This window comes from Mirounga angustirostris, unplaced genomic scaffold (genome assembly GCF_029215605.1).
Source record: "Mirounga angustirostris isolate CCGP_5_RB_7025 unplaced genomic scaffold, mMirAng1.0.hap1 SCAF_9, whole genome shotgun sequence".
NCBI classification, from domain to species: domain Eukaryota; kingdom Metazoa; phylum Chordata; class Mammalia; order Carnivora; family Phocidae; genus Mirounga; species Mirounga angustirostris.
This window is the reverse complement of record NW_026991717.1, coordinates 116,378,681-116,405,695: the sequence shown is the minus strand read 5'-3', so window position 1 is coordinate 116,405,695 and position 27,015 is coordinate 116,378,681. Positions and strand designations below refer to the sequence as shown.

Genomic DNA, 27,015 nt, shown 5'->3' with positions numbered 1-27,015 from the left:
ATTGGAAAGATTTCCTCCCCTTTTTATGCTTACTCTAATTGGCATAGTTATTGTAGTTTTAAAAAATGTAAAAGTAGGGCGCCTGGGTGGCTCAGTTGGTTAAGTGACTGCCTTCGGCTCAGGTCATGATCCTGGATTCCCGGGATCGAGTCCCACATCAGGCTCCCTGCTCAGCAGGGAGTCTGCTTTTCCCTCTGACCCTCCTCCCTCTCATGTTCTCTGTCTCTCATTCTCTCTCTCTCAAATAAAATCTTAAAAAAAAAGTAAAAATAAATACTTTTTAAAAATAGATAATATAGTTTTTTTCCATAGGCATATTCTATGTGGAAAGTATGTCAGATTTCTTTGTTTTCCAGGTCTGAATAAAGCTTAAATGTTGTGCTTAAGTTGCCCTGCTCCGATCTGTTCCTCTGGGGACAGCTACTTGGAACATAAACTAAACTGGGAGTTCATTTTTCTTCATAGAATTAGCAGAAGACTCTTAATCTTGGAGTGGTGTAAAATGTTCAGTGGGTATTGAACATTTATCTGTAGGGAAAAATTTGGCAAACCAAATCTTGGAACCAGCAGCCTTTTATTTAGTACTGTGAATTCACAGTGCTAGTGTTTTCATTTGTGTTTTTAGAAATTTAAACTTTTGGGACACCTGGATGGCTCAGTCGGTTAAGTGTCTGCCTTTGGCTTAGGTCATGATCCCAGAGTCCTGGGATGGAGCCCTGCCTCAGGCTTCCTGCTCAGCAGAGAGCCTCCTTCTCCCTCTCCTCCCTACTTGTTGCTATCTCTGTCTCTCTGTCTCTCAAATAAATAAATAAAATATTTTAAAAATAAAAATAAAATAAAATTAGGATATTACTTACTCATGTTACCACTTATTAATAATACCACCACATTGGTGTGTAGGGCCTTCAAGGGGAGGGACTGTATCATGTATTTGTGTTTAGTGCACATATTAAAGGACTTATTGTTCTGTTAAAAAAAAAATCAGAAGCAAATACTCCTAGTTCTGGTAAAATCTTTTTTTTTTTTTTTTTTTTTAATTTATCAGAGAGAGAGAGAGCACAAGCAGGGGGAGCGGTAGGCAGAGGGAGAAGCAGGCTCCCTGCTGAGCAAGGAGCCCGAGGTGGGACTCGATCCCAGGACCCTGGGATCATGACCTGAGCCGAAGGCAGACGCCTAACCGAGTGACCCACCCAGGCGTCCCCCCCCCTTTTTTTTTAATAAAGTTATTTAGTTAAATAAAAATTAAAAAGGGGGGCTCTGGAGTCATGTAGCTATATTTTTCTTTTTTTAAAAATCCTAACCCTACCTCTTAGTAGTTTCATGATATTGGAAGTAACTTGACTTTTCTGTGTCCAGCTTTCTTTATTATAAAATGATCATATAAATAGTTCATTTCATAAGGGTTCTTGTCAGGATTATGAGAAATCCTGGAAATCCATGGAAAGCTCTTAGAAGAGTTTTTGGCACATAGTAAGTGCTTAATTAATGTTAGCTGCTTCTACTCTTCTTTTTTTATTTTATTTTTTATTCTTATGTTAATCACCATACATTACATCATTAGTTTTAGATGTAGTGTTCCATGATTCATTGTTTGTGCATAACACCCAGTGCTCCATGCAGAATGTGCCCTCCTCAATACCCACAACCAGGCTAACCCATCCTCCCACCCCCCTCCCCTCTAGAACCCTCAGTTTGTTTTTCAGAGTCCATCGTCTCTCATGGTTCGTCTACCCCCCCGATTTCCCCCGCTTCATTCTTCCCCTCCTGCTACCTTCTTCTTCTTTTTTTTTTTTTTCTTAACATATATTGCATGCTTCTACTCTTCTTATTCAGGAACACCACTACTGCATTGTCTGGTGAATTTATTTTGCTTTTTATTTATTTTATTATTTTTTTAGAAGATTTTATTTATTCATCTGAGACAGAGAGATACAGAGAGCATGAACAGGGGGAGAGGCAGAGGGTGAGGGAGAAGCCGGGAGTCTGCTGCAGGGCTCGATCCTAGGACCTGGAGATCATGACCTGAGCCGAAGGCAGACGCTCAACCATCTCAGCCACCCAGGTGCCCCTATTTTGCTTTTTAAAACAGGCCTGCATATTCAGGTTCCATTATGACAGGTTGGGTACTTAAAATATATACTTAAAATTAGTTTTGGGGCGCCTGGGTGGCTTAGTCATTAGGCATCTGCCTTCGGCTCAGGTCATGATCCCAGGGTCCTGGGATCGAGTCCCACATCGGGCTCCCTGCTCAGCGGGAAGCCTGTTTCTCCCTCTCCCACTCCCCCTGCTTGTGTTCCTGTTCTCGCTCTCTCTGTCATATAAATAAATAAAATCTTTAAAAAAAAAATTAGTTTTGAATGAAAACTTAAGAATTTTTACTTTCAGCTACTATAACTTTAATTCATACAAAAAGAAGCCATTCATTCAGTCTTTTTTTCTAATAAACTGTTAATACCTGCTATTTATAAGGAACTGCACTAGGTGCTAGGAATATAAATGGAGCAAACTTGGTTGTACCCCTTCAGTTATTCAGAGGTTAATGGAGAAAGGTACCCCTGAGTATAAGTCAGTGTTGTAAATGATCCCTTTTGTACTGGATCATTAATACATGATCATTTTAAAATAAATATTTATTTATTTGTCAGAGACAGGGAGAGCACAAGCAGGGGGAGAGGCAGAGAGAGAAGCAGGCTTCCCGCGGAGCAAGGAGCCCGATGTGGAACTCAATCCCAGGACCCTGGGATCATGACTTGAGCCTAAGGCGGATGCCTAACCAACTGAGCCAGCCACGCCTCCCTACATGTTAAATTTTTAATTTGTCTTCTGGAAAGTGTATAAGCCAAACTTTGGGTGGATTGGCCTTTGTTTTTAATATCTTATGTATTTACTGCAACTCTTTTATCTGTAATCATTCCTGTTTTTTGCAAATCAGGAAATTGAAATTTAAAGAGGTTAAGTAATTCCTCATACAACTATAAAACTCACTTTTTTTTTTTTTAATTTTTATTTATTTGACAAAGAGAGAGACAGCGAGAGACGGAACACAAGCAGGGGGAGAGGGAGTGGGAGAAACAGGCTTCCCGCAGAGCAGGGAACCCAATGCGGGGCTCGATCCCAGGACCCTGGGATCATGACCTGAGCTGAAGGCAGACGCTTAACGACTGAGCCACCCAGGCGCCCCTATAAAACTCACTTTAAAATCCTACTTAATTTGAGGCGCCTAGCTGGCTGAGTCGGTGGAGCGTACAACTCTTGATCTCGGGCTTGTTTAAGCTCCATGTTGGGTGTAGAGATTACTTAAAAAAAAAAAATCTTAAAAAAACCAGAAAAATAAAATCCTACTTAATTTAGAAACTCATTCATTCCACTGTTTTACCTCTTATAAGGTGCAAAGCCTCTATTAGAAAACCCGTTGTATTGTCTTTGGGGTTTATGTATCTGCTTTCCTATTAGATTGGGAGAATTTTTAGAGCAGGGACTAATCTTACTTATTTTTGGGCTCCCCTAGCAACTAGTAGAGTGCCTGTCACATGTTAGGTACCCAAAAAATACCAGTTGAGTAGTGAATGGATACATAGATTGTTAGAAATAGAGGGGATTTTAGAGCTATGGAAATCATAGAGACACTAGAATTTCTAAAAAGAATTCTATATTGCTTACATAGGGCTACAGCTTTTGATTTTGACTCTATTTATAAAACAACTAGTACTGTCTATCACATCGTCTCATAAGCCATTTTAATACCAGAAAAAAGTAGGAAGGACAGTCTCAGAGTAAGCACAATTGGTAACTTTACACCCATTTTTGGTCATGGCTGGCATCTATTTAAAGATTAGATTTCAGGAACCATTATCTAATGCAACCCTTTTCTTTTAGAGATGATGTATCTGACCTCAGAGAAGTATCAAAGTTCTTACAGCAAGGCAGAATAAGTGAGTTTGGAACCCAGGTCTTCTGACTACCAGCCCAAAATTTTGATCCAGTCACCTTAGTCTTCATCATATGGTGATACTTAGGCCCAGAGAATTTGTTCCTTAGGTAAGATCATATATCTAGTAAGAAATAGAGCTGGGACTTGAATCCACATTACCCAACTCCATTTTCAGTAAAAGCTGTGCGTTACTTACATGTAATCTTAACCCATTCTACCAGCCCCCATTCAGTAGCAAAGATGGAATTATAAATGATTGAAAGGAAACGTTGGGGGGTGCCTGGGTGGCTCAGTCTTTTTTTTTTTTTTTAATTTTATTTATTTATTTGCCAGAGAGAGACAGAGCACACAAAGCAGGGGGAGTGGGAGAGGGAGAAGCAGGCTCCCCGCTGAGCAGGGGGCCCGATGTGGGACTCGATCCCAGGACCCTGGGATCACGACCTGAGCCGAAGGCATATGCCTAACCGACTGAGCCACCCAGGCGTCCCATTGGGTGGCTCATCTTAAGTGGCTCACTTCGGCTCAGGTCATGATCTTGGGGTCCTGGGATCGAGCCCTACGTCTAGCTCTGTGTTCAGTGGAGAGTCTGCTTCTCTCTCTCCTGCCCCTCCCCCTGCTCGTGCTCGCTCTCTCTCGCACACACTTTGTCTCTCAGATAAATAAAATCCTAAAAAAAAAAAAAAGGAAATGTTTTATATTTAGCATTTTCTTTCCTTCAAAATTTCAGATTTGGAGCTTCAGCAACTACTTCTGGGGGGGGTCCAGTGTAGCTGCTGTTGCGACCCAAGATCTTGATTCACATCCACAGATTGGAATATTGGTGTACCAGTCATCCTCAGACACCTCACTAAGGACAGGTATGTGAAAGAGATAGTAAAGATAAGTAGAATGAATGCTAATGTTTTTCCTTCCTATTTCTTGTTAGATGACAACAGTTGGCTGCCTTTAAAAATATAGCCTTTTGTCATGGTAAAAACAAGGCATTTGGCATCTTAATTGAGTGGGGCAAAATATTTTCTTTTTTTTTTTTTTTTTAAAGATTTTATTTATTTATTTGAGACAGAGAGAATGAGAGACAGAGAACATGAGAGGGAGGAGGGTTAGAGGGAGAAGCAGACTCCCTGCCGAGCAGGGAGCCCGATGCGGGACTCGATCCCCGGACTCCAGGATCATGACCTGAGCCGAAGGCAGTCGCTTAACCAACTGAGCCACCCAGGCACCCCGCAAAATATTTTCTTGATGGTAAAATATGTGTCAAAATGTTAACAGTGATGAAACTTAGGGTAATTAAAAGTTTTCTTCTTTCTCTTTTTGTGTATTTTTCCAAATTGTATTTATGAGCTTGTGTTAGTTATCTATTGTTACATAACAAACCACCCCTAACTTAGTGGTTTAAAACATACCAGTCATTTATTTTGCTCATGTATCTATTATTTGGATAAGACTTGCTTAGTGGGGACAGCTTGTCTCTGTTAATATGTGGCCTAAGATGAAGTAGCTGGAAGGGTGGGGGCAGCTTGATGGCTGGGCGCTGGAATCACTTGAAGGCTTGGCACACATGTCTGTGTCTTGTGGTTAATGCTAGCTTTTGGTAGGGACCGAAGCCTGGGCTGTTAGCCACAACACCTGCACATGACCTCTCCTTTTGGCTGCTTGGCTTCCTCACAGCATGGTGGCTAGGTTCTAAGAAAGAGCATCCCAAGAGAGCAAGGTGAAGTTGCATGGCATATTTGATTTGGTTTTGGAAGTCACATAGTGGTACTCTGCTTTTTTCTGTTGGTTGAGATAGTCCTAAAGGTCCACCTAGGTTCAGAGGAGGGGTAGACATTGACCACACCACTTGAAGGGAGGAGTATCAGCATCTCATTAGAAGAAGAGCACATGGTATAGAATCTGCCATTGGGCCATCTTTGGAGAATGTAATGTGCCACAGTTTGTATTACTTATTTATTTATTTTTATTTTTAAAAAAGATTTTATTTATTTATTTGAGAGAGAGAGCATGAGAGGGGAGAGGGTCAGAGGGAGAAGCAGACTCCCCATTGAGCTGGGAGTCTGATGTGGGACTCGATCCTGGGACTCCGGGATCATGACCTGAGCCGAAGGCAGTCGCTTAACCGACTGAGCCACCCAGGCGCCCCCAGTTTGTATTACTTTTAAGTAATATATAAAAAGAGGAATATTGACAGAAAATTATAGTGTATGAGTCCAGTAAGAATTTTGTGTGCTTTTCCTGTCTAAGAAGAATATTATGCTGAGAATAAGGTGTCTAAACAGGAAGAGGTGAAATAGATTTTGAATTTTCTTTTGTATCAGTAAAGCAGCAAACTGAAAAATGGAGACAAAAATTTGTAAGCAAGATGCAAAATAAGATTTGTAGTTTGGATTTTTTGTTTTTGAAAAAAAAAAAAGCTTTTATTTTAGTTTAAAGGCTACTTTTTTTTCTTATTTTAATGATTGGAGAATTATTTGGGAAACTGGTTTCTAATAGGATAGATTTGAGAAAGTAGTGTCAATGTTACTGTATGCATCAAGTTTGTTTTGTCTATCTGCTTATTTTAAGGAAAACTATGTAAACTTTTTTAGGATTGTACAATTTTACCTGCTAAATTTCTGGTAAATATTTTAAAATTTCAGTGGAACAAGAAAACTTGCAAAGTTGTAGAGTATTTGGTTGTATTGTTATTTTTAAAAAAGACTTACTTGGGGCGCCTGGGTGGCTCAGTCATTAAGCTTCTGCCTTTGGCTCAGGTCAAGATCCCAGGATCCTGGTATCGAACCCCACATCGGGCTCCCTGCTCGGCAAGGAGCCTGCTTCTCCCTCTCCCACTCCCCCTGCTTGTGTTCCCTCTCTCCCTTTGTCTCTTTCTGTCAAATAAATAAATAAAATCTTTAAAAAAAAAAAAAAAGATTTATTTATTTATTTATTTGAGAGAGAGAGCATGAATGGGGGAGGGGCAGAGGGGGAGAATCTCAGGCAGACTCCCTGCTGAGCAGGGTGCCCGACTTGGAGCTCAATCTCAGGACCCTGAGATCATGACTTGAGCTGAAATCAAGAGTCGGTTGCTTAACTGACTGAGAGCCACCCAGATGCCCCTATTTGGTTGTATTATTGAACACACTTAACTCACTGATTATATGAATTGCCTTTGGCAGGTTTCAGTGTAGCTAGTACTTAATTTCTGGATATAATGGGATAATATTTTTAGGTAATCCTATAAGTATACACGGAGATGTTGGTCCATTCACTATAGGTGGGAAATAAGCTATATAATAAACTATAATTAATATATACCAGTATGTATGTGTGTACACACACACACACACACACACTCATCTCTTAGGCCCAGAAATTTTTTTTTGCTGTCTAGATATGAGCCTAATATGGCAGAGGTGATTCAGTTCTATTTCCCAACTACTCACAGATATCTTAAAGTGGAAAATGACTGAACCAGCTCTTGTGACAATAGAGGTAATATCAGAAGTTTGCCCTTAACTGTGAATAATCAGAATTGACTGAGTTTGTGAAACAGTATATTTTAGTTCAAAGGCGTAATAATTGGGAAAGCTGTTTTAATTTTTTTTCATTTAAAAACATGGTGTTTGGGCGCCTGGGTGGCTCAGTTGGTTAAGCGACTGCCTTCAGCTCAGGTCATGATCCCAGGGTCCTGGGATCGAGTCCCGCATCGGGCTCCCTGCTCTGCAGGGAGCCTGCTTCTCCCTCTCCCACTCCCCCTGCTTGTGTTCCCTCTCTCGCTGTGTCTCTCTCTGTCAAATAAATAAATAAAAATCTTAAAAAAAGAAAATAAAAAAAAATAAAAACATGATGTTTTCCAGTAGACATAGATTGGGAATAATGAGTAGTGTAAAATATTATGTCTTAAATAACAACTACAACAAATACATGTGTATATATACAAACATATATAAAGCCTGTAAGCATTAACTTGCCTTCTTTTTTTGTTTTAAGCATTTTTACAGCCCACTTTTGCTTTTAAGAAGTCTTGAGTAGGTAAATTGCTGATAACATCTTTTACAGGTTTATCTTGCCTTCATTCTGCAAGGCCTGTGTCTGAGGGGATAAAAATCCCTTGAATGAGTGAAATACTGCTTTCTGACTGAAGCTAAAACAAACAACAATAAAAACTTTTGAAAACACCCTATAGAAATTGCAAATATGCTGGTGTTTACTCTGTGGCACTCAATTCATGGAAGGAGGTAAATGATAAGGTTCTCTTGTGAAGATGAATGACTATTGGGGCGCCTGGGTGGCTCAGGCAGTTGGTCACCTGCCTTTGACTTGGGTCATGATCTCGGGGTCCTGGGATCAAGCCCCACATTGGGCTCCCTGCTCACTCAGCCGGGAGTCTGCTTCTCCCTTTCCTTCTGCCCCCCCCCCCACTCATTCTTGCTTGCTCTCTCTCTCTCAAATCTTTAAAAAGATGAATGACTATGTAAATATTTTTTTTAAATACAAAAAAGATTTTTGAATAATTGTGGAAGGCAGAAATTGTATTTCTTTGGGGTTAGTGGTTATTCTACTTATTCTGATTTCTAAAATTATAATGACTCTCAGTTGAAAAATGGCATTCAGTTCATGCTTACACAGATTTTTGGCAAAATAGAAGTTGTGTGACTTTCTTCTCTTAAATTCCCCACCCCCATTATTAAAAAATATAACACCTTTTATGTTTGAAATGTTTAACAAAAGTGTTTAAAATTTATGGTAAGAAAGTGATTGGCATAACATAAAATTTACCATATTAACTATTTTTTAGTGTACAGTTCAGTAATATTAATAAGTATATTCACATTGTTGAACAACCAATCTCCAGAACTTTTCATCTTGTGAAACTGAAACTCTGTACCTGTTAAACAACCACTCCCTTATTCTCCCGTCCCTCTAACCCCTGGCAGCCAGGATTCTATTTCTGTCTATGAATTTGACAACTGTAGGTACCTCATATAAATGGAATCATACAGAATTGTTTTTTTGTGACTGGCTTATTTCACTGAGTGTGATGTCCTCGAGGACATTTGATGTAGTACATGTCAGAATTTCCTTTTTTTTTTTTTTTTTTTTTTGTAGAGAGAGAGAAGGAAAGAGGGGGGCAGAGGGAGAGGGAGAGAGAGAATCTTAAGCAGGTTCCACGCCCAGCATGAAGCCTGAGATCATGACCTGAGCTGAAATCAAGAATCGGGCACCTAGCCGACTGAGCCACCTAGGCATCCCAGCATTGTTCCTTTTTATTATTGAATATTCCATTATATAGTTATGCCAAATTTTATTTATTTACTTTTTAAAGATTTTATTTTATTTTATTTATTTTTTTAAAAGATTTTATTTATTTGAGAGAGAGAGACTGAAAGGGGGGAGGGTCAGGAGGGTCAGAGGGAGAAGCAGACTCCCTGCTGAGCAGGGAGCCTGATGTGGGACTCGATCCAGGGACTCCAGGATCATGACCTGAGCCGAAGGCAGTCGCCTAACCAACTGAGCCACCCAGGCGCCCAAAGATTTTATTTTTAAGTAATCTCTACACTCAGTGTGGGGCTTGAACTTACAACCCTGAGATCAAGAGTCATCTACTCTACTGACTGAGCCAGCCAGGTGCCCCTTGGTATACCAATTTTAAAAATTAATTCATCAGTTGATGGGTATTTGGATTGTTTCTACTTGGCTGTTATTATCTCATCATTTTTTTCAAAAATTTATTTATTTTATAGAGAGAGTATGAGCTGGAGGGTAAAGGGAGAGGGAGAGAGAATCTCAAGCAGACTCTGTGCAGAGCATGGAGTCCTTATGCAAGGGCTTGATCTCACAACCCTGAGATCATGACCTGAGCCGAAACCAAGAGTTAGATGTTTAACAGATTATACCACCCAGGTGCCACTATCTCATCATTAAACAGTTTCTCCTTTGTATATTTAATATTATACACATGTTCAATATAATATGTCTAAATGTAATATAAATATACATATATTGAGGGATATACTCAAATTTTTTTAGTAATAGGTACGGGATCAAAAAAATTTGGAGGTTACTATTCTAGTCCAGAATAGTCAGAAAACAGAAAACAACTAGAATTATCCTGTTACAGGTCTGATTATACCACTTATAATTATATTCTATTACCTATGAAAACAGGTAAATTTCTTAATGTGATGTTTAAGGAGCTGTACCTTAATGGACCCATACTTCCTATCTGTTTTCTAGCTACATTTCAGTCTTGTAGCTTAGTGCTACCTTTTAGATTATTCTCACCAAATTCCTTGTAGTTACTTTAATACCTGATGTTCTGCCTTTGAGCTTTTGCCAACTCTTCCCATTGCCTAGAATGCTGTTTCCTGCCCACCTTGCCTTTTTAGGGATACTATGATATATCATTTAAGCTCCAGCTAAATCAGTTCTCCGAAGTGCTCCCTGGCTTATCCAAGTCAATTTAATTGCTTCATTTTCTGCGATAACTCTGTATCTGGTATGTATCTTTATTATAGCAGCTCTCAAACTAAATTGCAGTTATTTATTAGTGTGTCTGCATCCTTTCCTAGACTGCTACCTCCTTAAGGACAAAGAAGGGGCCTTATTCATCCAGTACTTGTATAAGTGAATGAGTAGTAACTTTGTGGGTGAGGAACTTGCATGACCTTGAGAGTGATGCCTTCTGGATCGAGGTCTACCCATTATCTCAGTTTTCAATTTTTTTGTTATATTAGTTACTTTAGGTCCATACCTACACAGGTTGAGGGTGAGCTCAGGAGTTCATAACAACTTTATGGAATCACTTCCCTGAGGACATAGAGAAAAGGAAAAGAAAAAAAAAAAGGAGTTTGGTCTGCCCACTTGAAGGCAAGGGTTCCCCTCGGAATTTTCACCCCTGCAGGCTTTCTGTTTTCAGATGCTCTTGCTGCTGCTGCTGTATCCACCACAGAAGACCTTGGGGGACTGGAACATGAGAGGATGGGGAGAAAGAGAGAATAAATTCCCAAGGAATTCACCCCTCTTTTTCTGAGCTTTATTTTTATTAAAGACTATTTATTTGACAGAGAGAGAGTGAGAGAGAGCGTGCACAAGCAAGGGGAGCGGCAGGCAGAGGGAGAGTAGGAAGCAGGCTCCTTGCTCAGCAGGGAGCCCGATGTGGGCTCCATCCCAGGACCCTGGGATCATGACCTGAGCCAGAGGCAGATGCTTAACCGACTGAGCCACCCAGGCGCCCCATCTTTTTCTGAGCTTAGAAGTTCCCTTTCCTAGCTTTGAGCCAGGGCTAGAGGGCTTCTCCTGTATTTCTTTGCACCTGCGCCATAGTGCTCACTTAGGAGTTTTGGATTGTGTTGTGTTTAGGCTGGGAAATACTAGAGGGAAAAAATGGTAAACTCACAGCAGGTTCAGTGATACTTTGAATTCTGGTGCTCTTCCCAGATCCACCTGTAATAATTTTCAGGGTCTTCCCGTAGCTGTTCATGCATTCCATCCAGGTTTTTTTTGTTTTTTTTTTTTAAGATTTTATTTATTTGACAGAGCACAAGCAGAGGGAGAGAGAGGGAGAAGCAGGCTCTCTGCTGAGCAAGGAGCTGGATGTGGGACTCAATCCCAGGATCCTGGGATCATGACCTGGGCCGAAGGCAGCCGCTTAACCGACTGAGCCACCCAGGCGTCCCTCCATCCAGGTTTTATAGTGTAGTTCATTGAGAGATAAATGGAGGTGTTTGTTTACTCTGTTACAAAATGGGAAGTCTTCCCAACACTTTTGTTTTAACATTTTATTTTGATACAATTTTAGATTCATAGGAAGTTGTAAAAAGAAGATAGAGAGGTCCAGTGTGACTTATACCCAGTTTTCCCCAGTGGTTATATTTTACATAGTTTAGCATAATACTCAAGCCAGGAAACTAACATTAACACCAACTTTTATTATGAACATTTCAAATATACAAGAATATTGAAAGAATAGTACATTGACCATCTGTATATCTCCAACTGATAATTCAATAACTTAAATGTTTTGCCATACTTGCTTCATATGTATATATTCTAATATGTGTGTATTCTCTTATCTGTGAACCACTTGAAAGAACATTGCAGGCATCAGCATACTTCACCCCTAAGTACTTAGTTTATCTTCTAAAAAAAAAAAGACATTATACTTTAATAAACATTTAATAAAAGCAAATTATTTTTCTATATAATTCTAATACCATTATCATACCTAAGAATACTAGCAATATGAACTTGAGGGGGACAGTAGTCTTAATGTTCCAGGGCTTTCGTTTTGAAGTTGACTCCTGAAAGCTTAAGTTATTGTTTGAGAAGATGGCCCTCCTGATAATGCACTCTTGGTGATAGTTTTGAGTGTTTGAGCTCCTATCATGTGTGCAATTCAGAGCCCAGGGAGCTTCCTGATTCTGTATTCTTGTTTTCTGTCACTCTCCCCGCAGCTCAGACTTCCTAAAGCTGTCTGAGCAGATACTCAGAATAGTCCTTATCAAGAGATTATAATTTTGTCAGACTGATTTAGGACTAGCATGTAATTTTGGTTTTAGTCATTAGTCAGGAAGTTACAGTTACAGTAGTTTTTGATAATGGTGTTGTATAAGGATTGTATCCAACTGTAAAGTAATTGAAAACCTGGCTACAAGGCTTAAACAAAGAAAGGTCTGTTTTTCTTACGTAAGTCTGGAAGTATTGGCAGTTGCTCATGTTGCTTCAGTGGCTCAACAATGTTGGGGCCCATATCTTTGTGATTTGCTTGGCCTTCATGGTCCTGAGATAGCTACAACTCCAGCCTTCCAACCACATTTAAGGAGGAGGGCAAAAGGTCCAGACCAAGCAAAAGCTTTCCTATTAGTGTTTCTAGCAGGTTACTTCTAATGTTTCCTGGACCAAAATTGGGTCCTATGGTCACTTCTAACTGTAAGTAGCCTTTTGGTCTCTATAGTGAGATGCAAGGAGGAAGAAAGGATTTGGGAATGGCTTTTTGGGCAGCCAGTTAACAGCATCTGTCACAATTGTATGATTGCGTTCGTTTTATTTCAGAAATTCATCTGACATCAGTGTGATATTCAGCACATAGGTGCTTTACAGTTACATAGTAACATCTTACTGGGTACTGTAGGAAACAAAAGGAATTTTAAATTTAGTTGTAAAAATGAGCTTTTTGGTTATGCAAGGTAAACTTTAGCTTGAATTTTGGGACCTTGGGCAGGTTTTAGAATATGTAAGCGTCTGTTTTCTCATATGTGAAATGGCGTTAATAATACCTGACTTTTAGGGTAATTGTGAAGTGGGAAGGAGATAATTTATTTAAAGTACTTAATATAGTGCCTGCTGCATTGGTGGTGTGACAAGGAGATATTATTATAATTGGTGGGTAGACGTTGTACTAGAGTGGAAGAGCATGGACTTCATAGTCAACAGACTTGATTTGATTCCTAGTTCCACTACACAATAAATGTATGGTCTTAGGCAAATCATGTAATCTCTTGACATAGTTTATTAACCTGCAGTGTTTACCTCTCAGGATTGTTCGAAGCATTAAAGATTATATATGTACAATGTGGTACATATGATTTCTGTAATTTGGGATCCATATAATAGGTAGGGAGTCAGTCATTGAATTTACTTTAGAAATTTATTTGAGGTTTGCTTTATTTGTAGGGATATTGTTGATTAGTAGTGAAAATTTTTCATCTGTTCCAAAAAATCAGCTGCAGAAACCGGACAGTGTTTCTGTGGAAAACAAGACTTTTTTTTTTAATGAAGAGTTTTATTTTTAAGTAATCTGTACACCTAATGTAGGGCTTGAACTTACAACCTGAGATCAAGAGTCACATGCTCCACTGAATGAGCCAGCCAGGCACCCCAACAAAAAGACTTTTACATTTAGTTGTGAAGGTGAGCTTTTGGTTATGTAAGATAAAACTTGGCTTAAATTTTGGGACTTTGGCATAATGGTATTATGTTGTGAATCTTACTCTTTTTTGCTCAACACTATCTTAAGATTTAAACTTGTTTATTTGTTTATTTATTTAGTAGGCTCCACTCCCAGTGTGGAGCCCAATGCAGGGCTTGAACTCACAACCCTGAGATCAAGACCTGGGCCGAGATCAAGAGTGGGACACTTAAACAGCTGAGCCACCCATGTGCCCCAAGATTTAAATATATTTAAAACCTATTGGATAACTACTGCCTGTTGTATAATATTCCATTGTATATGGATTTCTACATTTTATTTACTTGTTTCTTTAATGGGTCTTTAGGTGTGGCTTGGAAACTGCTAACACAGATAATATTATTATGCATTTCCTTATACATATTCCCTATTGAATTATGCAATGGTTTCCCTGTGGTATATACTGAGGAAAGGAATTACTGACATATGGTCCATACACATATTTAATTTCACTTAATATTCCCATATTGTTTTCCAGAATGGTTGCCCAGTTTATGCTCCTACCAGTAGTGTATTAGTGTTCCTGTTTCCTTAAATCCTCACCAGCATTTAGTCTTATCCATCTGTTTAGTCTTGTCAGTCTGATGGGTATAAAGCAGCATTTTGTTTTTCTTTTCTTTTCCTTTCTTTATTTTAGAGAGAGAGAGAGCACGAATGGGGGGAGGAGAGACTGAGGGAGAGGGGGAGAGAGGATCCCAAGCAGACTTTGTGTTGAGCACGGAGCCTGGCGCAGGGCTTGATCCCAGGGCCCTGAGATCACAACCTGAGCTGAAATCAAGATTCAGATGCTTAACCGACTGAGCCACCCAGGCCCCCCAATTAGTGTTTTGTTTTAATTTACATTTCTGTGATTGAGAGTGAAATTTGGCATCTATTTATTTATTTTTTTTAAAAAAGATTTTATTTATTTATTTGAGACAGAATGAGAGAGAGAGAGAGAGAGAGCACATGAGAGGGGGGAGGGTCAGAGGGAGAAGCAGACTCCCTGCCGAGCAGGGAGCCTGATGCGGGACTCGATTCAGGGACTCCAGGATCATGACCTGAGCCGAAGGCAGTCGCTTAACCAACTGAGCCACCCAGGCGCCCATGGCATCTATTTATTGATACCAGGGTTTTCCCTGCATATTGACTAAAAATACTACCCAAATAAAACATATTTGTTGTAGATATTTTTTAAATTTGTCTCTTTTCTTTTTTTCTTGTAGTTTTACTTTGTGTTGTAGATATTTTTAAAATTCAGATCATCTGTAATATCCTAATCTAGAGATAATGGCTATTAACATTGGCTGTATCTTTCTGATCTTTAAATATTCATACACATACAAATTCGTACACACACAAATATATATTTTTGTTAATAGGATCACATACCTGTGTATGCTATTTTTTGTAATGTACACTTTTCGTTTCACAATGATTTATGACCATTTTTCTGTATTGTGGAAATGTATCTACATTACCATGTAATGGGTGCATATTATTTCATTTTATGGCTTTAAGTTATTTAATCTTATATTGTGGGACATATATGCTATTTTTGTTTTTGTTTTTTTTTTCTCATTAACAATGCTTTGGTGAACTGTTAATCAAGCCTAAGCCTACATTTTGATGAGGCAAGGCTAGAGGGATTATGCTTTTGCTCCCTTTGTGAAACTGGATTTATAATAACAAGTTGAGTCTGTCTCAGTTTATTTTCCGCTTGGATTCTAGGGCAGCTATTAATGCTTCATTTTATAAAGACAACATCTAGCCCTCCATGTTCCATGGCTAGAGTTTAAAGACTCCCAGTTAGGCTTTATTCTTTCTCTCTCTCTTTTCTTACTTTGTCAAGGCCTGGTTAACAAAGGATAGTGGAAGAGTGGATAGATCTGTATTTAAATAGCCTTGTCTCTTCTGATAGAAGGGCTGCTAAATTTCAACTATAAAGAACTCATCTAAAGTGATAACTTCATTTTATTTTTTAAAATGTTAATAGCTTTGGGCACCTGGGTGGCTCAGTTGGTTAAGCGACTGCCTTCGGCTCAGGTCATGATCCTAGGGTCCTGGGATCGAGTCCCACATCGGGCTCCCCCTGCTCTGTGGGGAGCCTGCTTCTCCCTCTGCCTCTGCCTGCCACTCCCCCTGTTTGTGCTCTCTCTCTCTCTGTCAAATAAATAAATAAAATCTAAAAAATAAATAAAATGTGAATAGCTTTTTATTATAAAAGTAAAAATGTTTGTTGTAAAACTGTTGAGAAAACATAGAAAACCATAAAGAAAATAAAATTCCTGTAATCCTACTCAAAGATAACTGCTATTACAATTATACCTTAATAGTTTTAGGTGTTTTTCTAGATGGTGTGTGCACTGGCTCACCAGAACCAGTAATTAAAGAATTATGCAAGCCCAAATCATTGGTAACTTGATGTTAGCAATGGTGGGAGTAGTTACACCATGGAAATGGGCAAATGATATAATCAGGGCTTCCTTCTCTCTGCCTAATTCTATCCAGAGCCAGTTTTTCAGCACAGTACTGCATTTATACATTATATCAATAAATACAGATCTACTTCATTTTTAATGGCTTCATAGAACTCTATTATATAGATCAATCGTTCTTAGTGTGGTCTTTGGAGCAACAGTATCAGTGTTACCTGGAAAAACTTTATGCAGATTCTTGGTCTCTACCCAGACCTACAGAACCAGAAACTCTTCTGTTGGGGCCCAGCAGTCTATGGTCCTACAAGCTCTGTAGGTGATTCTGATGTATGCTAAAGCTTGAGAACCAGCGGTATAGATACACCATAAATTATCAGACTGGTCTAATGATTTCTGTGTGATACATTCCTACATACATGTTCATTTAAATGTGTTTAGATGGATATTGCCAAGTTGTATTCAAAAAAGGCTGTACTAGTTTCCATTCCCACATGAAGTCTACAGTTTCATTTTAGGTTCTAGTTCCATGTAGAGAAAAACAGCTATGTTAAATATCTTCTTTTCTAGCTGCATCTATATCCATTTATCCATGCTAGAACTCATTTCACTGGCATTGTCTTCAACAATAAAGTATTTTAGGGCGCCTGGGTGGCTCAGTTGGTTAAGCGACTGCCTTCGGCTCAGGTCATGATCCCGGAGTCCTGGGATCGAGTCCCACATCGGGCTCCCTGCTCAGCAGGGAGTCTGCTTCTCCCTCTCCCGCTCCCCCCTCTTGTGCTCTTTCTCTCTCTCACTCTCTCTCTCAAATAAATAAATAAAATCTTTAAAAAAAAAAACAATAAAGTATTTTAATGTTGTTTCTGCTTTTGAGAAGAGGAAAGTTGAGACATAAAAAAAACAAACAATAACAAACAAAAAAACCCAAAACCACTATGCCTTGGTTGCAGAAGACATCTAGTATCTTGTGTGGTTCTACCTTTAATCCCCCTGTGAATGATTAACCCATGCTTCTTACCTTTGGCATGTTACAGTGTTCTGAAACCCCACTTTAAAATATGTTAAGATCTCCTTGCTGAGAAAGTTGCTACTGATGTTGCTAAGCTATTAGAAGGGGCAAAAGATTCCAATAAGAATTTGTGACTCTTCTTGGCTTATACAGATAATAAGTGGTAAATATTTTAAAGATTTTTGTTAGGCTAGGAGCCAGAATTTGTAAGTATTGGTGAAAAGAAGGCTAATTTGGGCACCTGGGTGGCTCAGTTGGTTTAGCGACTGCCTTCGGCTCAGGTCATGATCCTGGAGTCCCTGGATCGAGTCCCGCATCGGGCTCCCTGCTCGGCAGGGAGTCTGCTTCGTCCTCTGACCCTATCCCCTCTCATGTGTTCTCTCTCTCTCATTCTCTCTCTCTCAAATAAATAAACAAAATCTTTAAAAAAAAAAAAAGAAAAGAAGGCTAATTTAAGCAGCTTTGCCATATTTCATTGGCTGATTATTGGCACTCCTGTTTTTTCATTTTGAACTTTTATTGAAGAACAGTTGCAAACACTAAAACTGGCGCTTATCCCAACCTTCATCCTTAAGGGACTTTTTTTCCCCCTAGAGTGAATGCTTTGGACTCAGAACTTAATTTTATGATGGCATTAATAGGGTCTGCCAAATTACCAGGATTCCAGATTATACAACCTCAGAAATAATTTGATTACTTAACAATTTATTGTCTTAATTTAAGTAAATTAACTTAAGTAATTTTTTTTGAAGTGATGTCTCCAAAGTTTATGTTCTTGACCTGAACAGTTAGTTCTCAGAGATTTTGCTCTGAAGGAAAGATGAACATTGGAGTTGAAATGATAGCCCCCAGTTCTTTGTTGTTTCATCTTACCTTCCAGTATAGTCTGGTAGTTTGGATAGCTACTTAGCCTTGGTCAGGTCACCTGATTTCTTTGTGCCTCAGTTTTCTTATCTGTAAAATTGAGCTACTGATACCCCTCTCACAGATTATCAGGATTAAATGTAATATGATATGTAATGTGCACAGCATAATTCTCATAGGTACCTAGTAATTGATGCCTTTCGATTTCTCTTAAGTATTCCTTTTTTTTTTTTAAAGATTTATTTATTTATTTGAGAGAGAGGGCAAGCAGGGGGAGGGCAGAGGGAAAGAATCTCAAGCAGACTCCCTGCTGAGTGAGGGGCTCGATTTTAGGACCCTGAGATCATTACCTGAGCCAAAATCAAGAGTCGGATGCTCAACAGCTGAGGCACTCAGGTCCCGAATATAAGTATTCCTCATAGCTCTCTCCTTGATATTTCCTCTCCTTATATCAGTAGTTCTTAACCCTTTTTTGAGTCTTGTCCTCCTTTCAGAATTTAATATAAGCCATGACCTCTCTTACCAGAAAAATGCACCTGTCTGTTAAACTTTAACTGCACTTTGGGAACTTTGTAAGTCACCCCTCCCCCCAACCCTGCCAAAGCTCATCTATAAAACAGGTTGAGGATCTTTGTAGAACAGCTCCTTGGCAGACTCTCCAGTTTCCTGGCTTCAGTTGTCTTCTTAGTGTAGATGGCTTCTAAGTATGGTTGTTTGTCTTGTGAACTTCTACCTGCTGGACATATTTATCATGGTATCTTTATGTAATAGAGACTTAATAAGTGAATGGAGGAATAAAGCATACATTTTAATTGTTGATATAGGCCAAATAAATTATGACACTGTGTGGCTAGAGTTAGAGATCTTACTGTAAATTATAGCTAATAAAGTTAAGTGAGCTTAGGTATTGATTTAGGCACAATGGTCTCATTTCCTGTGGTACCCATTGAAATTTAAGTGTAAACCTGTGGAAAGAGTTTTGGTCACAAATTCTAGTGAGGAAATGAGTTTCCAAGAAACCCATCAAATATGGTAGCTTCTTTCAGACTATAAGGTTAGGGGCACCTGGGTGTAGCTCAGTCGGTTGAGCGTCTGACTCTTGATTTCTGCTCAGGTCGTGATCTTGGGGTCTTGGGATCAAGCTCCGCATTAGGCTCTGTGCTCTGCATGGAGTCAACTTAGGATTCTCTCTCTCTCAAATAAATAACAAGTCTTAAAAAAAAAAGAAAACAACTATTTGTTTAGAGCTAAAATGTAAACTCATCTGAAAATTTGCTATTTCACTTTCAAGTAGTGTCATGAACAACTGTGTGTTATTAGAACTTTGTGCCTTCATCTCTTCCATCCCTTCTCCTCCCCACAGTTTTAGTTAGGGCTCTAATAGTTACAGGGGACAGAAACCCAGTTTAAAGGGGAAAAAGTGTTATTGGTCCAAGTAACTGAATAATTTAGTCGGGTCCGATTTAGTAGAGATTTAGGAGCTTAAATTACTGTCAGCGGCTCTCACTTTTATCCCTTATTTCTCAGCTCTATTTTTCTTTATCTCTTTTCCTTCTGAGACAGGTAGCTTTCTTTATGTAGTCAAGGAAGAAGGCTGCAAGCAGCTCTAGTTTATATTGGTTTTATAACCGCAGTTCTAGAGAAAGAGAGGGACCATAGTGTCAGAAAAAATTCCTGGGAAAGACTTTGGACTTGATTGCTGAATTACCTGTGTAAATGATCCTCAAAGTGTGGTCCCTGGGCCAGTATCATCAGCACCATCTGGGAGATATTAGCAATGTAAATTCTGAGGCCTCTCCCCAAATCTAATGAGTCTGAAACCTTGGGGGTAGGGCCCAGCATTCTGTGCCTTAACAAGCCTTCTTGGTGATTCTGATGTATGCTAAAGCTTGAGAACTACTGCTCTAGATTATCAGTACTCACAGCTGCCTGAAATAAAGAAGAAGACCCTTTACCTTTGGAATAATTAGTGGTTTTATTATGTTCCCTAACAAGTACAGCTGGAAACAATTTTTTAAAATTTAAATTTCTGCAAGATTATGGTCTGTACAATTCATTCAGCTGAAATTTTCTCTTTAAGTAGATGAGTTTCTCTAAATTTTTTTTTTTAAGATTTTATTTATTTGAGAGAGCGCATGTGAGCACAAGTGGGGGGAGGGGCAGAGGGAGAGGGAGAAGCAGACCCTGCGCTGAGCAGGGAGTGCGACGCGGGGCTTGATCCCAGGACCCTGAGATCATGACCTGAGCTGAAGTCAGACACCCAGACACCCCTCTAATTTTTTTTATGATACACTGTCATCAGAAAAAAAAGCAAAGTAGCATTATTTGCGTGCCGTCTATATACCAGGCAGGTCAAATATGTTTATACAGAGGTCTTTAATCCCTCACGCAATGATATAAAATAGGTCATGGTTCCCATTGTTTCTAAAAAGAAAACTGAGGCTGAGAGAGGTTTGTCTAAGGAGGACTAAGGTTGTGTATCTAATAAGCGGAAAAGTAGAGTTTGAATGTAGATACTCAACAAGCATTTTATAGAGGGTCTACTGTGTGCTGGGACCTGTTATAAGTATCAGGAGTACAAAACTGCTTAAGACCTAATCTTTGTCCTCAAGGAACTTAGTCTCATAAAGAAGACAGACAGTACAGGGTAATGGCTCCAATAACAAAGATACTGAAAGAGTGATTTGGAAAACAGTGGAAGGAGCTTCCAGCTTGGCTTGGATTGGGGAAGACTTCAGAAAAGGATATGAGGGTGCCTGGGTGGCTCAGTTGGTTAAGCGACTGCCTTCGGCTCAGGTCATGATCCTGGAGTCCCGGGATCGAGTCCCACATCGGGCTCCCTGCTCGGCGGGGAGTCTGCTTCTCCCTCTGACCCTCCCCCCTCTCATGTACTCTCTCTCTCATTCTTGCTCTCTCAAGTAAATAAATAAATCTTAAAAAAAAATAAGAAAAAAAAAAGGATATGATCTTTGATGTTTGAGTAGATATCATTTAAAAAATTCCTTTGATAAACAAAAATCTCATTCTACTTTCATGTTTAATGAAATTTCAAAATAAATTACTTCTAAAAGCAAATCAAAGGAATGATAACTTTAGAATGTTTTTTCAAACCACAGTTGCCCTTTATCCCAATATTCTAATGTGTTCTTGAAAGAGGGGCTTGTTTTAGCACTTCAGAGTTTTCTTTCTTTTCTTTTTTTTTTTTTTAAAGATTTTATTTATTTGTCAGAGAGAGAGAGCACAAACAGGGGGAGCGGAGGCAGATGTAGAAGTAGGCTCCCCACTGAGCAAGGAGCCCATTGCAGAACTCGATATCCCAGGACCCTGGGATCCTGACCTGAGCTGAAGGCAGACGCTCGACCGACTGAGCCACCCAGGCGTCCCAGCACTTCATAATTTTCAAAGCTACATTGTATGCCATGGGAGATGTGCCGTAATTTATTCAACCAGCCCCCCCTCCCCAGTTCTTTTTTTTAACATTTAAGCTTATAATTTTTATGGTTATAAATGGTGCTACAGTGAATGTTTTCTACATTCATCTTTGTATACTTGTATTATGCCCTTAGTATAATTCCGAGAAGTAGAATTGGTGGACCAAATATTTGTATTATGGATTTATATTCCTCTTCTTGTCATCTGTCATTGTTATTTGCCCTTTTTTGTTTGTTTTTAAAATACCTTCACATGTTATGCCTTTATAACATGAGTTATGTTTTAGGGGTTTTGATACATTTGGTTTTCATTTTTGTTGATAAGTAGATAAAACATAGTTAATTTCTGGTCATTTTTGGCATGTAAGCCTATAAAAGGTGATACATGTAAGCAGTGTGTCTCTGTTAATATAGTTTAAGATAGTATACTGAAGAGGAAAGAATGCCAGTAGAAATCAGGAGAAAGACATTATGGTCCCATCTTAAACAGTGATTATTTAATCATATGATTAAAAAAAATTTTTTTGACTATTATAAAAGTTTATTTAACAAAAAAGTTCAATATGAAAATGCACACGACCTGATTTTTATATTGTAGTAAAACAGGTACTAAGGAGGGGACACGTGGAAGCAGTTGATTTCTTCTGATGAACACACCCATTGTTTATATTCGCTCCAAGGCTTCTAACATGATGATAGTATTTCCTTGTATTACCACCATTCCAAAATGTTCTGTTGCCCACTAGTTGCCATCTCCACGCATTCATCTATCACAAGATTCATAAACGGATCGAACCCCCGCAATATCCCTTGGACATGTCTGCCACCATTTAATTTCAATGACAATTTCTTGTCCATAAATTTTTTCAACTTGGGAGGGTGAGCTTTGCTCATTGTGTCTACTCCGCGAGCTCAAAGATGCCTCCCGATTTTTTAAATTAAAAAAAAAATTTTTGTTAAAGATTGTTTATTTATTTGAGAGAGAGAGAGAGCAGGAGTGGTGGGGAGGGGCAAAGGAAGGGGGAGAAGCAGACTCCCCACTGAGCAGGGAGCCTGATGCGGGACTCAATCCCAGGAACCTGGGATCATGACCTGAGCTGAAGGCAGACGTTTAACTGAGCCACCCAGGCACCCCAATCATATGATTTTAAAGTTATTTTGGTCATGTATGTATTTTCCTACCTAAGATATAGGAATAGTATTGGCTTTAAGTTTTTCCCTACCTTATAAAATAAGAGAAGATATGGGGGCACCTGGGTGGCTTAGTCATTGGGCGTCTGCCTTTGGCTCAGTCGTGATCCTAGGGTCCTGAGATCAGGCCCCACATCGGCCTCCCTGCTCTGCGGGAAGCCTGCTTCTCCCTCTCCCACTCCCCCTGCTTGTGTTCCCTCTCTCGCTGTGTCTTTCAGTCAAATAAATAAAATCTTAAAAAAAAAAAAGATATGTATAAAATGATGTATAAAATGGAAGCCAGAGACATTATGTGACATATTTAAAGTCATATAGTTTTGGAAATGGCAGTGGGGTTTTTAGCACAGGTCTTCTTACTTCCAGTCCAGTATTCTCTCATCTATATTACAGCCCTATCAGAGATATGGTGTAAAGAGCAAAAGAACTGTAGAACAAAAAGTGTGTATGCTATATCAAACCAGCTTTTGCCATGATACCATAGTCTTAAAAAAAAACAAAAACATGCTTTTGAATTCCATTTTCTGTCCCAAACAAGTTAATGAGAGAGATTCAGATGGAATTTAAATGAACAAAAGAATATATTCTGAGATGGAAAAATTACTGATAATAAAGAGAAAATTATAGAAGTAATTCTATAGAGCTGGAAGAACTGTGTCTTCCTAGGTGATACTGGGATATGGGAAGATACAGACAGAGATGGAGATATTAGAAAATAAGAATATTGTGGGGCGCCTGGGTGGCTCAGTCGTTAAGCGTCTGCCTTCGGCTCAGGTCATGATCCCAGAGTCCTGGGATTGAGCCCCGCGTCGGGCTCTCTGCTCAGCGGAAAGCCTGCTTCTCCCTCCCCCACTCCCTCTGCTTGTGTTCCCTCTCTCACTGTGTGTCTCTCTGTCAAATAAATAAAATCTTAAAAAAAAAAAAAAAGAAAAGAAAAGAAGAATATTGTTAGTTCAGTGGCTTTTTGTCTCCAAGCAAGCTTTTTTTCATCCTTAGGTAGAGAGATTTAAGGTGATAATTGGTCTCAAGGATGGAGCTGACTTTGGACACACACACACACCCCACCCCACACCCGTAGATTGTGAACATCAACATTTTATAGCAATATGAATGTTGGTCATAATGCATTATTTTTTCATGTAATTTATTCCTAGTGAGCTTAAGTGTACTCTATAGTCACATCAGTTAGTGATCTGGCCTGCAAGATTTACATTTTCTTCTTCAAGATTTACCAAAATTCTTGGAATTTTCTGGGAAAAAACATCCAGTAAATATAATTGTTTCAGCCTTTCTTTAATTTGAAGCACTGTTCTTCATAGGGGATATTAATCTTGCCCCTGAAAGAATTTTTGATCTAATATGAAATAAACTGGTTGAATATGTACCTGTCAGGTTTCTTTTTTATTTGATTTACAAATGATGAAAAATATAAAACTGAGTTCTCAGACCCACAACAGAGAGACGATACTAATTTTTAAAAGAAGTAACAATGGGCACCTGGGTGGCTCAGTCGGTTAAGCATCTGCCTCCAGCTCAGGACGTGATTCCAGGATTCCGGGATCGAGCCCCACATCAGGCTCCCTGCTTAGCAGAGAGACTGCTTCTCCTTCTCCCTCTGGCCTTCCCTCTGCTTGCGTGTGCTTGCGCATGCGCTCTCTCTGTCTCATAAATAAAACCTTAAAAAAAAATTAAAAAAGTAACAATAAATTCTGTATAAATCACTTGTTCTAATAAACTTCTACCAAATTTGCTTTCTGCTGTAATACAATCATTAAAAGTCTCATTTCTGACTTAAAAAAAATTTCCTCACAAGGAAATTATATATTATAAGGGGGAGGTTTTCCAGAATTTTAGTTTTAATGGTAAGGTTGCTTCTATTAGAATTCTTAAAGCATCTGATAGATTGGGTGTCCTTTATTATCTTTTCTTTGATTTATAATCTCACTGATTAGGATTGGGCTGAGTACATATTAAGAGTCTCAAAAAAATCTTTGTGGGTTGTGAGGGCCTTTAAAATCTTTAGACTTCCTAACATAGAAAAAAGTTTGAATTCGAATTTTCTTTGTTTTGTTTTCTGTCAGAATTTCCTGGTGGTATTCAGTTAGGACTCAGGGATTTTATTCTAGAGATCAAGCAGCCTGTTCTTTCCTTAGGAGTTATTCAGAATCTTTTTTTCCTTTGTGGTATGCGCTTACTAGGCAGAGTAGCCATGGTATTCTAGTAAGAAAACCTATTGCCAAAACACCCACTACAGCAGAAAACTGACCTACTTAATGCTGACAAGTTGAAAAAAAAATCTATGGAATTGTACCAGCATTAGATAATTTCTCCCTTCTCTTGTGGTGGATAGCGTGGGGGTAGAGAAGAGGATAGGAAAGGATAGTGAACTGCAGGGAAGTAAGTAATGGTGGTAAGTGAATATTTAGTTACCTGAAATTATTTGATTAAAAGCTATTCCTCTGGTACAATTTGGAAGCCTCTAAAATGCAGCAGTTCTTCTTAAATCACTTTAAACTTAAAAAAAAAAAAAAAAGGCAGGGGCACCTGAGTGGCTTAGTTGGTTGAACGTCTGCCTTTGGCTCAGGTCATGATGCCAGGGTCCTGGGATCAAGCCCCATGTTGGGCTTCCTGCTCGGTGGGGAGTCTGCTCCTCCCCCCTGCTTATACTTTCCCCTCTCTATCTCTCAGATAAATAAATAAAATCTTAAATTTTTTTTTCAGTTTATTGTTTTATCAGTATAGTACATTTTGGAGTTTATAGATACTGAAACAAAAAAAGAATGTTTGGAATTTTTATTTGTAGCAAGCGACTATGGGCCTTAACTTTATCAAACTCATTTTTTTCACTGTTACCCAATCTAATTTTCATTACTCTCAGTATCACTAGCATCTAAATTTTAGAGCTGTGTTGTCCAATATGGAAGCCACTAGCGTATGTGGCTACTTAAATTTAAATTAATTAAAACTGAATAAAATAAAAACACTAATTCTTCTCTCAAACTAGCCAGATTTCAAGTGCTTACTAGCCAAATATGGCTAGTAACTACCATATTGGGTAGCACAGATACAGAACATTTTCATCATTGAAGAAAGTTCTGTTGGGTAGGATTGTTCTAAAGGCTGCCTCATCTGTCATGCTTTCAGGGTTTCCCAACCTTGGCACTGTTGACATTTTGGACCAGATAATTTTTTGTTTTGGAGGCCTTGTAGGATGTTTTGCAGCATCCTTGGCCTCTAGTCACTAGATGCCAGTAACATTCACCCAGTTTTGGCAACCAAAAATGTCTCCTGATACTGCCAAAAGTCCCCTGGGGAGCAAAATCAACCTTGGTTGAGAACCACTGATCTACTTACATATATTAGTTCTGTATTCAGCTAGATTTTGCTTCATAAAAAGCTTAGTGGCTTAAATAAATAATTTAATGGCGCATGACTCTGGATTATTAGTTTGACTTGGGCTGTACTGATCTCTGTTGTCTGTTGGTGGTTTGGCTGGGGTCAGATAGCCTCACATATGTTTGCTTTTGGCCAGGGTAGGGTTGGGAAGTTTGTTCTCCATATGGCCTTTCTAGGAGGCAGATTCATTCAATTGTTGGCTTAAAGTTCTAAGAGTACAAGAGAGGACAAATTCCAGTGTGCAAGCACTTTCCCAGTCTCTGCTGTATTACATTTTCTAACACCCATTGGCCGAAGCAAGTCACATAGCCAAGTCCATATTCAAGAGGTAAAGAAATAGATTCCAGCTCTCAATAGGAAGAGTAGTAAAGTCATGTTATAAAAGAGTGTGCAAAAGGAATGAAGGAATTGTGGGTATTTTTGCAAAAAGTTTACTGCTATTATTTTCTGGACAACAAGGCCCTTATTGCCCTTTCATTACATTTATCCTTCTTGTTTGTTTTGCTTTTATCACTTCTCGGCCTTTTGGCTAAGATAAAGTGTTTGTTTTTGCTTTGTTTTTGTTTTATTGTTTTAAATACTTAATTATTTAATTTTACTCACATATTTGCTCTTTTGAGTATTCTTGATTCTTTACCATGCTTCCTGAGGTTATTTCCTTTCTTCATAGATAATTCCTTTCTTTTAGGAGTGTGAGTCTACTGTTAGTGAATGTTCTGTTTTTATCCGAAAGAATTTTTTATTTAGTCTTAATTTTTGAAGGTTTTTTTCTATTTTTTTTTTTTAAGATTTTATTTATTTGACAGAGAGATAAAGAGCACAAGTAGGCAGAG

The 27,015-nt window shown here is 38.8% G+C and overlaps 1 protein-coding gene and 1 pseudogene across 17 annotated transcripts in view; one reads left to right on the top strand and one right to left on the bottom strand.

Annotated features, from left to right (window-relative positions):
• The window catches only part of NUMB (NUMB endocytic adaptor protein), a 190,642-nt gene that overhangs the window by 41,112 nt on the left and 122,515 nt on the right, over positions 1-27,015 (top strand). For 12 of the 17 annotated variants that reach the window (XM_064571297.1, XM_064571302.1, XM_064571304.1 and 9 more), the window contains exon 2: positions 4,659-4,788. The exons of the other annotated variants lie outside the window; for them this stretch is intronic. The gene's annotated coding sequence lies outside the window, so the exon portion shown is untranslated. The remainder of the gene's footprint in view (positions 1-4,658; positions 4,789-27,015) is intronic. 17 annotated transcript variants of the gene reach the window in all.
• On the bottom strand, positions 22,118-22,518 carry LOC123861761 (small nuclear ribonucleoprotein G-like; annotated as a pseudogene).